Source organism: Neopelma chrysocephalum, unplaced genomic scaffold (genome assembly GCF_003984885.1).
Source record: "Neopelma chrysocephalum unplaced genomic scaffold, ASM398488v2 Primary Assembly neopelma1_119, whole genome shotgun sequence".
In the NCBI taxonomy this organism is placed as follows: Eukaryota; Metazoa; Chordata; class Aves; order Passeriformes; family Pipridae; genus Neopelma; species Neopelma chrysocephalum.
The window spans coordinates 5,287,093-5,301,689 of record NW_020897781.1 but is presented as its reverse complement, the minus strand read 5'-3'; the positions used below and the strand labels follow the sequence as shown (position 1 = coordinate 5,301,689).

Genomic DNA, 14,597 nt, shown 5'->3' with positions numbered 1-14,597 from the left:
GCTGTCACAGGCCAGAATTTGTAACATCATGCTATATGTCAGACTTGGAAAATAAAAAAGCCCAACTGGAAATGGATTACAAAGAGCAAGTTGAAAGAAATGCAAAAACCAACCACACGGGGAAAACCACACTGGAGTGAACCCAAATCTTTTCATCATTCTAGAAGTATTTTATGTTAACGTGAAGAGGAATTTATTCTTTTATTAATGCAGGATTTTTTTCTCTGCCATCTATTCAGGACTCAATACAGACAAATAAAAGCGCCGTCAGTGACTTCATCGCTCTCAGTTTTATATAAAGGGGTTGGACACACACTAATGGGCATTTCTTGGAGCCCTGTGACAAACAGGAGTAATGATGGGCCACTTTTTTTCCTGCTTGTAGAAGAATGCTCACGAGTTTAAAAGATCTAATAATGTTTGCTTATTTACAGTTACAGTTCTAAAAATTACAAAAGGAAATCTTAGTCGTAGTAGGGAAATTTACAGATAAACCTCAGCACTGAGAAACAGTTTTTCTTAAGTGGTTGGTATTCACAAGCCTCCCCCATGTTGGTCATTGTGACATTGCTGTGAGAGGTCGTGGCTGTGAATGTGAACTGATCTCTCAGATTGTTAGGGCATATCTAAAGGGAAAGACCCTGGATTTGACCACTTCTAAGGATGGTGTGACCACCACCTAAATAGATGGGCTGATGTATCCTCTGTCAAGTAAAACTCTTTTTCTGGTCTACAGATTGATCTTTAGGTGCAATGAATTCCAGTTAAGGTGCATGGAAATTTGGAATAAGCTCATCATAGCATTCCACTGTGGCTAATTTCCTAATTATTAATTTCCTGTATTGTCCCAAAGGTCTGAAACTGCCATACTCCTTTACTTCCTTCCAACCTTAGCAAAGAATCCGGCGTTACTTACCCAAAATATGTAATTTCTTCAGGGAAACATGGCTAAACCTCAGGTCTGAGGGGTCTGATGGTCAGGATGCACCAGTGGTCACCTAGAGCAGAGTCAGTGATGCTGTGCATGTCCAGCACTGTGCTCTCTGCACACAGTATCCCAAAGCACTCGCAGGAAGGACACAGCCCTGCAACACTGACTGCATGGGAATACAAAGGGAGGGAGGGAGGAAGGCAGGAGAGCAAGAACATTGCTTTTCAGAGCTCATCATTTAACACTGACACACAGAAAATCCCCCAGACCCTTGCAGGACCCAGCAGAGAGAGAAGAAAACAAATAATATTTTCTTAATTTAATTTTAAAAACAAGCACACAAATACGAGTGCCCATAAATTTTACATAGCAACATTCTGTCCTCTGGATCTCCCCGCTCCACTCCTATTTGGAAAGTTAAACAAAGCTAGTTATCTTGTAAAATATTAATTAAAGTAAGCACTGTATTGGGTCCCATGAATCATTTTGTGTTCAATATTTGCAGTGTCACCATGGTGAGGAGCTGCACCTAGTGACAGAGCATTACTTATAAAGACTAGTGAGCTCAGCTATTGCTACTGGCTTTCCAAACTATAAACCTGTCATCTGGACTATGACAGCTCAGAGATCATAAAATGAGGCTTCAAAGTCAGTCTATCTACAAAATGCACTTTGACTGAGATCAAATTGGAGATGGGGCCTTTCACAGAAACCTGAGGCAATAACCTAATGGGATATAATACCAAGTGTGAAAGTTTTAGTGATTACAAGAGCAAAAAAAAAGAAAGTAATTAGAAAGCTCACTAACATGCCCTCTCAACAGATTCTGTACAGCCCAGTTTCAAGGCATATCTCTAAATCACTGGGGAAAGTTTCTTACAGATTATATTTCTTGGAAAGGGCTTTGCAGCACGTGCTCCTACATTCCCAGAGATCCAGTGGCCACTCACAAATATTCAAAGCAGTGTCTCATGTCTGGCAAATATGGAACTGGTTTTACTTTTAGCAAGCTTGGATCCAAGGACTGGCTTTGTGTAAGGTTCCAAATGTGAGTGAGTACTGGGAGCTGATCCATTGACTCCCAGCCTCTGCCACCTGGTAGCCAAAGTGTTTTGTACAAAGTGCCTCACGTGGCCGCTGGGACACTTGTCTGAGTATTTCTATATTAAATCAGTCACAGAAAAAACAATTTAAAACTGTTGAGCAAAACATCTGGGCCAGACACTGCTAAGGCTGTTGTTTTATCAGGCTGGCTCTCCAGGGCTGGTGTTGGGAGGAGGTTTTTGGTACCCTCCCATGCTCTGGCTGCAGTAATGAGATTGAGCCATTCCCTGGCACGAAGCGTCTGACCAGACAAACCACACAGCAAAGCAAACCTCCTCCTCCTCCCCTGCTCTCAGCCCACTGATTATCTCAGATCATCAGTGTTTTGGATGACCGAATAAACAGGATTATCCTCTCCCAGTGCCTGTTAAGTCAAAACTGTATGGCGATCCTATTAGTGGATCGCAATGGTGTGAGGAAATCCAAGCAGGAGATTAGCTTTTGCTTGCTCTGTGGAGCTGAAAACAGCACCGGGAAATTTTTAATCTCCATGAAGGGGACACTAGAGCTCACAGAAAGAAAATCAAATTCATCTTTATTATCCTTCCCAATCAGCTGCCTAGCTCAAAAAAAAAAAAATAAAAAAAATTATCCCGATGGACAAAGTCATAACCTGCTTTCACTGATATGGCACTGGATTTGGGATGCCAATGAAAAACATCTTACATGCATAGCCTTTTTTTTTCCAAACTGATCCCAGAATGCTTTACAAGCGCTGCATGCAAATGGCACGTGGGATTAGCAGCACTTTACAGTGGTCTGCCTCTGTTCCCACTGAGGTTAACGGGAACAGAAGTGGGACTTGCCGTTGAGTAAAATGTGAACCAGGCTGGAACACGGCCAGGACACTGAGATCAAGGCTCACATTCATTTGGAAGCTGCTGCCACAATGGCCCTATTGATCAGGACTTTGGGTTTACGTCTTGTCCAAAACAATGTACCAAGCTACAATAGGACATGAAATGATGCCATTTAAAACCTGTTGGTAATTCACCACTATTTATTTTTCAAGCACTCAAAGATAAAAATATTGAAAGAATGAGCAATGGGGGAAATTCCCATATCTAAATTAAAATCTTCTTACATAAACTATCTAGATTTTAATACAGGGCAGCATGCAAGAAAAGCCAGCCAGCTCCCAACCCTCTCAATACACACATGCAGAAAAATAAATTCCTTCAAAAGAAGCTTTGAAGAGCATAATTAGGCACGAAAGTAACCATATATTAAATTATACATCTAGTAAAAAAGAGTCATTAGCCCAACAAATGGGCTGTTAATGATTTCAGGTTTGCCTAAGGCCACAAGCTAATAAACTAGTGATGCTGCTGTGGAAAGCTGCAGCCTGGTGCCACAGTGCTTGCCCATGGATAAGGGACTGCAGAAGAATGAGAATCAATGGGAAAAAAATCACAATATTTTGGACATAGAAACTACCAAAGTTTCAGATGGATGAAAGCTCTGCTCTCAGGCACCGTGAACTCCATCCCTTATCCAGACTCCTCATTTCCACTGTGTGCTGGCATTGCAAAACATGGGACTTCCCACTTCCAAGGAGAACCAAACAGAGCAGCCAGAACAGCCCCTTCTAAGGCAAGAAAAACTCTCCATGATGTGTCCTGGCACAGACCATGCCCAGGGGAGCCACATCAGGAGTGTCTTCCTGTCTATTTGAAAGTCACTGCCAGTCCCTGCTCAGGACACCTCCCTGCTGTTCCTGACCTTGGGAGCTGCTACCTCTCTCCTCTGAGGCCACACTTCGGTGATCCTGGCAGCCATTTATATGGAAAGTAATCCCATAAAATGTGCTTGACAGCTTCCTTCACACATTTCTTAGCAACTGGCAATAAAAGGAAAAAAACAACGGGCCATTTGGTCAGCCAGCTCTCTCCAAAACACTCATACTTACTTTCTGCCTCACAGTTTGAAGAGCTGAGGATGTGGGAACCAAAACTTGCACAAAATAGTCTATTCCAAGGCTAGAAACAGCAGAAGCAGGGAGGATGGTGCCCACCCACCCTTGTCAGGATGACACGAGAGCTTATATATGAAATGAAAACACAAGCGTGTGCACAAACCTCAGCTCCACACTAGAAAAGGGATGTTTGCCAGTGCAATTTAATACAAATAAAACACTTCTTCACTGACACACAGTGCACTGGGCCCAAAGAACTAGATAAATGAAACATTTTTCAAAGGATGTAATTAGTCAGTAGTCCAGAGAAAGGAAACAATCCAGTAAATTTAAGAAAGAAGTTGTTCATCTCTCAACCAGCATCTTCACCAGCAAGCTCAAAGCCCTTCAATCCGGCTTTATCACTGGCAAGGGACAATGCCTGAGCTCCCAAAACTTTGCAAGAAGAAATGCCCATCCATGTACATATTGCAATTCACAGAATAGTCCAAACTTGGAAGGAGACCCTGGAGACTGAGCCAGAATTCTGCTGGGTGCATCACACATCGTTTCTGGGGTGGCCAAGGATGCTCCAGGAGCCCAGCACAGCATTCCCAGGGCTGCCCAACAGCCACCCTGGGAGGGCTCAGCTGCTCCCCTCGGTGCTGAGTTATCTGCCTCTCTCCTCCCTGATTTCTCCTCACCACTTGCACCCTGTGGTGAAATGTGGAAGTGTGGAAACTGCATTTCTCCAGAGGGTCCCCGAGCTGTGTTTTGCCATTTGCTGCCCGAAGAGTTGCTAATGGTTTGATCTGACATAAAGTTCTCACACTTAAAGTAAATAGTATAAACACAGCACCCTCCAGGAAGGCCTAAAAGCAAAATGAGAGATTTGTTTGATATAAGGAAGCCTTTTCTCAAGTAATTTTTAATGCTTTATAATAGTTAGATGACTTTTTTTTTAACATAAAAAGACAAAGTATTTTCCTTCTTAAGTGTAATTAAGGTCTAAGATTTATATCTCCACATAAGAAGAAAAAAAAAAAGAATTGGATCCCGTTTCAGTAGAGACCATGGCAAAAACTCCCACTGCCTGTAGTTACCAACAGAACAAGGCCTGTGTACAAACTTCAGATGTCAGTTTTTTTCTGGAAACTATTTACCAAATACTGCAAAGAGTTCACAAATATTTTCTTAATTTCTACTTTCCTTAAAGTAATATTTGCAGCACAACTTCAGACACGTTGTTGAACTGTTTTTTTGAAATCTACATTACCCTGGCATGTAAGTTATATGCATGGTTCCTGACTTTTCATATAAATGCTCTATTTTTTCGTATTATTATTACAAAAAGCACATAGCTTGATTTCAACAGCAGTTGCATAGACTTCAGATTAAATATAGCAGTCATTGACTTTCCTTGAGATTCAGACACTTCTGAAAATAAGCTTTTTGGCACCCACTAAGGAACACACTGAACATCTCCTTTAGTTACAAGCCCCCAAAATAAAAAAGACTCACAAAGTTCTTACATGTATCTCTAAGAATTTGATCTGAGATCTTATTTAACTCTCCTTATAAATATTCAGGGCTGGTCCAGCTCTTGCTGAAGTCAGAATCAGTGCAATCAGTGGGGGCATCTCAGTGCACAACTGGACAAGAAAGATAATTAAATACAAGAATTTAATTATTCCTTTTAACAGCCCCACCTGTCCTTGTGGGTTTGTACAAGAGGGGTCATTTACAGAGCACCTACACAAGATCCTGAATGCCAAAACTTCTGCAGCACACAGCCCTGCCCTTCAGTCACAGTTCTTAGTATTTAAAATGACCTTTCCAAATCTGTTTTGTTTTTAATATATTAAAAAATCTTTCCCACTGAAGTGGGCAGATTTTCCAGTGAACTCCACCACTTAACCCTGCAGCATTTTACTATTTCGAGATTAGAGCATGGGTTTCAAAACTTGTCCTGAACAACAAATATCTGCATGAAGTTATGATGACGTTGTACTGAGCCTAAGAGTCATCCTGGAATAGCAAACAATCCAAGCAACAATATTTGGCTCTGGATAGAAGTTTTCCCAGGAGTTCAGGAGTAATTGCCTCTCATCCACTAAGGTTACAAGTAATTCTGTCTGGGCTCCTGTGTGTGGCTCCTGAGGCACACATGCTGCATAATCTGTCAAAATTGAATATTCTGTCATGAATAGCTTGCATTATACCTTTTCTAATACTTTTTAGTTCCAAAGATGACCTTCTGAAGGGGGCTAATCCTAAAACAGTTTTACCTTCTGTGCAAATGCAAACAGACTTTGTGAGGTCTCCAGCATTTACCTTCACAAGGAACTACAGGAGATTTCCATTATTTTTTTTTTAAAACCATTTTGTTTTGCTGTAAAAAAAAAGTCCAGCAGGAGTGTTTTATTACCACAGCTGACCACAAGATGGAAATCCTTTTCCGTAAGATGTCTCCTGATTAGGAAAAATACTAATTTAAAAAAAAAATCACAAATGAGTCTTTTTCCAGGAAAGTGCTCTCAAGGAAGCAAAACAGGTTTCTCATCACATCAACAACCTGTTTGGGAGGCTTCATCAAGCCTTTTGCTGAGAAGGTTTCCCTTTTCCAAGAAGGGCAGCTTCACTCAGAAGTCATTCTGATGGAAATCCCTTGCTGGCTCTAGTTCTTGTGCCAGCAGCTCAGATACACCAAGCACAGAAAGGCACCATCGACATGTGTTCATTGTTAAATTTGGAAATGTGAAGGATAAAGTAAACTCTTTCCTCATACCATTACAGGTTATTTTTAGAGTTTAAAAGCCCTCTGAGGAACAGTTCCAGCCACCTAAAGCCTGGGATGGCAGGACTCAGGGAGCTCAGCAGGGTTTTATCTAGCCTGCTACACTGTACCCGGCACAACCAAAACCACCGGTCTGGGATCTAAATGCTAAATGTCATTTTATTTTTGTTATTGCTTACTTACAAAAATGTGTAGAGACTTACACTGGGATGCCACTGGGCTTAAACAGAGCCAAAAGGCCATTTCTGCCCCCAGGGGCAGGGTTAGTGAAGAGGGTGGGGGGTCCCTTTCCCACCTCCAAAGCACCGCGGCATCTCCTGCAGCTCCGGAGCAGCGGGCTGGGGGTGCTGCTGCAGGACTCTCACTCAGTGCTGCATCCAGCCAACTTGCTTTTGAACAAACCACTGCTATGAAAGAGATAAAAGAATAGCTTCCATGTTTTTCATTATCTGATCATGTTTTCCACTCCAAATCTAACGGAGACAGCAAGCAGGGAGCTACACTTGGGAGACAGACAACACATTTGCATCTGTTTTGCTGATTACAGTAGTTGCACATTTTACTTTAAACATCAATGGGTTGCAACTGCTATTCAAATGATATGGAAATTGCTACTTTATACTGAAACGTCCCTTAAGCAACAAAGGAAAGGATTAGCACAGGGCTTTGGTTTTTTTCTTTTCTCTTCTTCTTTTCATTTTAATAAAACACAGTGGCAGTGGAAAACTCTTTGATGTTTCATGAACAACACCTGTATCTTTTAATATTTTATTCATACTAAGTTAAAGAATATTTGAATCCTGTTGTGTAACTATTATGACAACAATTTCTAACAAATATCCTTCTTTATCTGAGACACTGAATTAACTTCATTTTCACAAGACTTCTTCCCCACACAAATACACACACACAAACTATATGAATAATTATTCAAGGTAATTAAGGTACCATCACCAATTTATGATTATTTTCAGATTTAGATGAAGGTAAGAGAATGCCTTAATGGAGTCTGTCTTGTTTCCACATACCCAAAAACCATTTCTTATATGGACATCCTCCCTCAAGATTGAATCTTACCCATTACTAGCAGGATATAGGAGAGTCAGTGCAAATGAGAATCAGACCACAGTCAAATCACAGTGGGAATTTTTCCCACTGAAGCTCTCATAAGTAGAATCAGTTGCATTTCAACAGTTTGCAGGATTGATCCTTTAACCTCTGCCCAGCTCTCCACTTTTTATGCAATCCTAAAACAGCAACCTTTCAGGGAATTTAATGGTAAACTTCATTCCGGGCAGAAGAAGTAAGGGATATATAAAGACACCTTACTAGTCTCCCCAAAGTCAATTTCTTTTACAGAAGACCAATTAAAAACACTTTTCACATTTGGGATGTTACTGCAAATTACTGATATTGCAGAGAAATGTGAGCAAATAGGTCTCACTGGCCTCTGACATAACTTACAGGGACCTCCAAAGGAAGAGTTTCAAGAGGACTCTCATCCTTGTCCCCGACTGTTGTCACAGAATCTTCATCATCTCCATCTTGCACTTTAATCTGAACATCTCCTCTCAGCAGAGCTATCCAGAAACTGCTGAGAAAAGTAAAAGCATGTTACCAACAAAATATTTTTAAAAATAATCCCATGCAGACACATTGACAACATTAATTTGTAAAACAGTCTGTCTAAAAAAACTGACTCACAATGTTTCTATTCTGATGTCAAAGCTTTGAGGCTTCAGGGTGCCGAAAGGTGGGAAATTATCAAGTTTTGACCAAATCAGATACATTCTTAGTCTCGGAATTACTTAATTATTTTTAAAACTAAAGCACTGAGCTCAATCTGTGGGGTTTTGTGTTCCTTCAGTATCTAGAACAGACCCGGTGAGAAACTTCCAAATCTTCATAGGCAGGTTCAGAAGAGACATGTGAGCAAACACAGCAACTCCTTTCTTTCAGTAGCAATTTTCAGCACATCACCCACGACAGACAGCAATGCCCCATCTAGAACTGCATCATGCAGGGCACGAATCCCGCTCTTACCCACGTGCCCCTGCAATCCCACTACCTTTGGTACTTTTTTTCTCACGAGTGTAAAAAGCACAACATTACTTTCAAACATTTACCCTGCGTTCATCACACTAAAACCACCACAACAGGGCCAGCTACACTATATTCACACAGGAGCTCTGATAACCACACTTGCACTTTTGGTTTTGTTAGTCCCACATGAATATTTATGCAGGCTTCCATGACACGTCCCCGGCTTTGCGCGGGGCACAGGTTGTCAGCAGCTGAAAGCCATTAGCATCTGACAGCTGCTAAAAAAGCTTGTTGGAAACAAATAGGTGGTGCCGGGCATTGTGGGGCCGGCAGGTGATTACGGCATCATTACAAACTGCAGCTTCTTTGGCAGCTGCACGGACAAGGAGGGCCCTCCGTGCGCTGCTCAGACCTGCCTGGCAGAGGGGAGATTTAATTATCATCGCTACATAATGGGCAGTTTGTGGAAGACAGAGACCTGACAGGAACAGATAGTGGGCAAACACAGGGCACAGCTCGCAGCCGACGAGGTAATTACAGTCCAAATAAGAGTGTAGGCGCTGGCTGGGAGCAGCAGATGTTGCTGTCCATCAGCATCTCCACACACAACATATGTTCAAATGGTACTTGAAAACAAGGCAGCAGAACGTGTTTTGCAGAGCTACAGGATGCTTGAGGTGGGGTGGGGTGTATGTGTGATCAGGGAGGAAAACTGGGTTCTCACAGGGAAAATCCAGGGAATCTCCCGGGAGCAGAGAGGTAGAAGACGTCCAGCACACAGGGCAGGGACTGCATGGAGGGACCAGGCAGGAAGATATTCCTTGGGCTTCAACCCACCAACACCCTCCCCTCCAAAACCTGCTTCGTGGATTTGATTCTCAGGGAGGGAGAGTGGAGGATGAGCCAATAAATTGTAATTGTGCTCAGAGGAAGAGAGAAATGAAACCTGTGCCCTGGGCAGTCAGAGCTCATGATTTTCTACCTCAAGTGGGCATTCATGGGAAGGTGGACAAAGTTCTCCTCACATTTAACCCCTCAGGTGGAACACACGGCCAGTAAAAGATGCTGCTCAGTTTTTGTTCATGTCACGGCATCCTGCTTTCTCAAAAACAAAATAAAGGCATGTGTTGGGGTGGTCAAATGCAACAGAAGAGAGGTACAGTGCAAGACTGCCTTTCTGAGATGCTGGAAATGCTTGTCTTCCTACCCCACTAATGAACACAATTATTCCACTGAAGGCTATTTCGTAAGTTGTTTTTAAGAAAAATTATGTAAAAGCAGGAAATGTCAACATGTGCACATTACTTTCTTTCAAACCATTTTCTTGGCAACTACCCGATCTGTTCTACCTCATTCTTTCTTCCAAAAGAGAATTAATGCTTATCTTCACAAACTTTACATTTGAAGAGGTTCTGAAATGGTTTTACCTACACAGCGTCACCTTCCAAACTTGTGATGCTGTTGCTTTCACCACACTTCATTCTTCCAGCATTCTTTTTTGCTTCTAAACCTGTGTTAATAATTACCATTATAAACAAATTTATGCACTAGTTTTCAAAAAAAAAAGGCCACAGTCAATAGCAACATAAATTTGGGTTGTCAATTGCCACGCAACACTGTCACATTATAAACAATGATGTACCTGCACAGCTTCAGTGCCTTTGATGCACAGCCAGATTCAGATATTTTCAACATTTTCTTATTAAAGATAAATTACAGAACAAACTGAGTGAGCTTGAGTGAGGTGGCCTTGATGGGAATGGTGTCCAGGTGTCAGGGTTTCTTTGTTTGATGTCCCTACAGCCTTTCCTCTGGAGACATATAAAGTCTCAAAGGGTTTTTTAGTAAAAGCATCATTCCTGGATAATGTCCACCTGAAGAGAGAATCATGTCTTTTGATTTTGCCTGGACTCACAAGAAGGGATGTCAGAAAAGATGATTCTGTGTGTATGTTACATGTTAAGAGCTACTTTTCAGTTTTACTCAATCTTTACTCAATCTGGCCTTGCTCTCCCAGCAGATTTTTTCCCATGTTCTGTGTACATCATTACTATTATAAGCACAATCATGGTGAATGTTTGTGCAAGTGATTAGCTCTGAATCCTCTTGGTACTTTATACATCTCTCTTACTATTTTTAATTTTGCTCGTATTTTTGGAAGTGGCGAGCGTGAAAATATACCCACTTTCCTGGAAGCAGATGCACAATATGGCTCTAATTCACAAACCTCAGAGCTAATAAGAACAGCAAACATTTATTGCTCGAATCATCAGTGAAGAACTGACCTCGGTTATCCAGTCCCAGGGCTCACAAAATGCTCATCGCTGCGTGTTTGTGCAATGTATTTTTAAAGCATACACTGTCTAAAATATGCACAATTAATATTAACAAAGACCTGTCGTTCTCAGTGCAAGTGGCTGGAACAAGTGCTGCCTTCTGTCTGATGTGCAATGACCTTTTGAAGTATTTTTAGGCACTGTCCTATAAGCAATGTGTCTTGCACAAATTACTTCTGCCCAGATATAAAGCAACATTAACCATGAGAAGGAGAGAGCAACACGGAGTGAATCTGAGTTTTCTAAAATTGGGAGAAAAAGAAAAGTACCAGGTTTTATGAGAGGATTTATAAACTGAATAATTTTCTCTCTTATTTAATCCTGACATACAGGATCATGGGCCATGGATAAGGACATTCATAATGGACTGAGATGTTGTGTGATTCTTCTATTTTTGAGTAAAGGAAGAAGACTGCAGCAATCAGTTCCTTGTAAGAAACAGAATTAATAGAATCCATTATGTATTTAATTAAGAAGTGTTTGTGTCTTCAGGGAGGAAAAAGATTAATTTAGGTAACTACTAAAAAATTTCAACCTTCATAACTTCAAGCTAAAAATTAAATTTAGAAGAAACCTGTGTGGAGAAATAGCACTCTGTGTTGGAAGTGACTGCCTCTGAGCCACAGGAGAAGTCAAACTGCACAATGTTCTGTGGTATATAAATGGCCCACACAGTTATGTATGAATACATATCAATAATGAAACAGTCTAGGAAATTTCATGAAGGATTAGGACAAGATCAGTGAAATAAATAAAATAGAAAAATATAAAATCAGACATTCTCACACCTCAAAATTTTTGTCCAAGTTGGAAAGGGAATGCTGAGTGAGATTCAGGAAGCCTAGCAACTACTAAACATGTGCAAAATGCACATCCAAAACACCTTCTGCAATCTATTTCTGTGAAAAAGTGCACAGAAAATATTGAGCTACCAACTGCTGCTATTCATCGGCGGGAGGAGAAGCCACCAAACACACCAACCTTCTCCCAGCAGTGGCCAACAGCAAACCTGGAGAGAGGAGCATTTCAAGTGAGGTAAACACAACATGAATCTACCTGGAATACCTGCTCTGTGCTCTGATCAGCACTGCTGGCACCTCCTGAGCCCACACTAACATTAACAGCAGGGCAATGGCAGTAATCCTCAAAAATTAAACTTCAGGCAGCAGGAAGGGATGGTACAGGCGTCACATACACATATATGCAACTATCATCTATAGAGTGCATAGAAGTGTATTCAGAGATTGTGAATGTTCAGTGTTCATCACACAAAAAACAAACCAAAACAACCCCCCCTGCACCTCTCTGACCATGCAAACACCATGATATGTTTCAAAAATAGGGTCTTGTTTTTAATCTGTAGATTTTTCAAGTATGAGCTTGGGAAGAAAACACCATCAGGTGCATTTTGTCCTCTAACAAAAGCAAATGGTTTTGTCTGTGTGGTTACCCCACAGACAAAAATCTAATGGCTGTGTTCAGCCATTCTCTAGCAAATGAAGAGCTGCTGGGAAGGCTTTTATCAGCAAATCATATGAGAAACCAAACCCGTGTCAAAATTTAGAGCAGAGAAACAAGATTAAGGGCCTTGTTCCTACCTGCTTACAGTTAGAAAACTCAAGTGTCAGAAAGTAATCCTCAGCATCCAAAAGATGAAACACATTCTAAGTTGGTTTTTTATTTATTTTGTCAAGATTTCTGAAATATATAAAAAAAAGGTGAGGCGGGAAATAAAACTCAATCTAGAATTACTTCTGATGCAGGAAAAAACCCAGGGTGTGACCGCATAAAGGATCACCCACTTTAGGTGACACTGCCAGCCAATTTCCTTCCCTGTTACATCACCACTAGGTTCCTTATTAAGCTCATGTCTTTAAAAGTCACCCACAAAGGCCCCATGGCATCAAAATAGCTTGGTTTACTAACATCAAACTATGAAGAAATTAAAAAAATAAATTTTCCCATTAAATCAGATTAAAAGGTGTCATCTGTGGAAGTTTTTCATTTAAGACTTGGATAATAAATTCTTCTGGTGTAATGGTGCCACCAGCAGATAATAGTTAGAACTGGTTTTAGTAGTAAATCCTAGACAGGAGTACAAATATCTCTATATAGGTTATTTAAGCTTCCAAGAACGAATCCTTTAACTTCAATATTTTGATAAGAACATGGAGCTAAAAATTGGTTCTAAATGTGAATTATCGGTACGTAAAACTTTGGATTCCTAATTCTCTATGTAAGTTTCTTATGTGTTCCTCCATGATTTATAGAGACAGGGAAGTATTTGGGACAGCGTGGGGGTTTTCCCACAGTAGGAACAGGTGATTTTTCATGCCTGAGCAACTGACAAACACTGGAAGAGGAACAACAACATTAAACTCTGATAACTGAATTACTGGAACTCTTCAGTTTTGTCTATGTGAACACTGAATATCTCAGTGGAGCAACTCCTTTTGTCCATGGAGATCCAGGACTCTTGTCCCTTCTGTTGCAGAGGGAAAACTGAGAGCACATATTTCTCCAGCCACTGCAGTGTTGACATCCCCAATACTACTGTCACCTTTCTACCTATAGCACCTTCTTTACATTGGTCACTTCTCATTCATATTTACTTAGCAGGTTTAGGAATTTGGAATATAGTTACACTGGGAAGAAGCCCTTGCCACGCAGGTATGGATTTCCTTTCAGAAAAAGAACTGGGAGTGAGATCACAGTGGCAGCAGTGTCATTGAACTAAACTCAACTGCCCTGAGAAGAGTCACTCCAGGCTGAAACACAAATAGAGTAACACGAGAATCAGATCAGCTCTCAGCAAGATCATTTAACACAAGTCTTCCACCGGCTGATTTACAGATATGGAATACAAGAATATCTGTAGGAAACACACATATTCTGCAATTCTTTACAGCCACAGCCTCTCCCTGTGTTGCTCTCCAGTTTAATGGAGCTAATCTGGAGCACTCCTGGCAGCCCTGCAGGGCCCCCAGCACTCAAACCCACAGCTGAAAGTCACTGTCCCCCGTTGTGCATTCACACTATTGCACCTGCATATTTTATTTCACACACAAAAGGTCAAAAGCTTGCCAGCAGGCTGCCTGCCTTCTCAGACACACAATGCGCGCAGAAAAATAACTCCAAGGAGCTGCTTGCTGTAATTTCCTGCAATTTAAGACTATTTATTTTTAAAACTTTTGCTGCCAACCTCCTCATCTGACTGTCACACTCTTGCTGAATTTTACCATCAGAACATAGTAATTTATTAGAGATCAAATCCAACCGGTTATTTGACTGTCTTGGTTTTAAATACTACTCAGCCTTTTTAGGCTTTTTAGCTCTGAATCCTTCGGGCTCTCTATAATTAATGTTCCTTTAGCAGAGGCAGTGAGGGGACTGGTTGTGCACAGTTAACCCTTTGCTGAGACCAACACAAAACCACAGCAAGGGGCTTGTGATGGCAAAGAGGTCGCCACGAAGGTTCCACTGAGTTCCTTC

At 41.2% G+C, this 14,597-nt stretch overlaps 1 protein-coding gene across 20 annotated transcripts in view; it reads right to left on the bottom strand.

The window, feature by feature from the left end:
• CTCFL (CCCTC-binding factor like) overlaps window positions 1-14,597 on the bottom strand; it is a 51,739-nt gene that overhangs the window by 11,777 nt on the left and 25,365 nt on the right. For 6 of the 20 annotated variants that reach the window (XR_003536500.1, XR_003536508.1, XR_003536489.1 and 3 more), the window contains 3 exons: window positions 12,704-12,803; window positions 10,201-10,279; window positions 917-8,317 (listed from right to left, as the gene is read on the bottom strand). The exons of 1 other annotated variant lie outside the window; for it this stretch is intronic. The gene's annotated coding sequence lies outside the window, so the exon portion shown is untranslated. The remainder of the gene's footprint in view (window positions 1-916; window positions 8,318-10,200; window positions 10,280-12,703; window positions 12,804-14,597) is intronic. 13 more of the 20 variants (XR_003536491.1, XR_003536493.1, XR_003536492.1 and 10 more) reach the window with 13 other exon arrangements.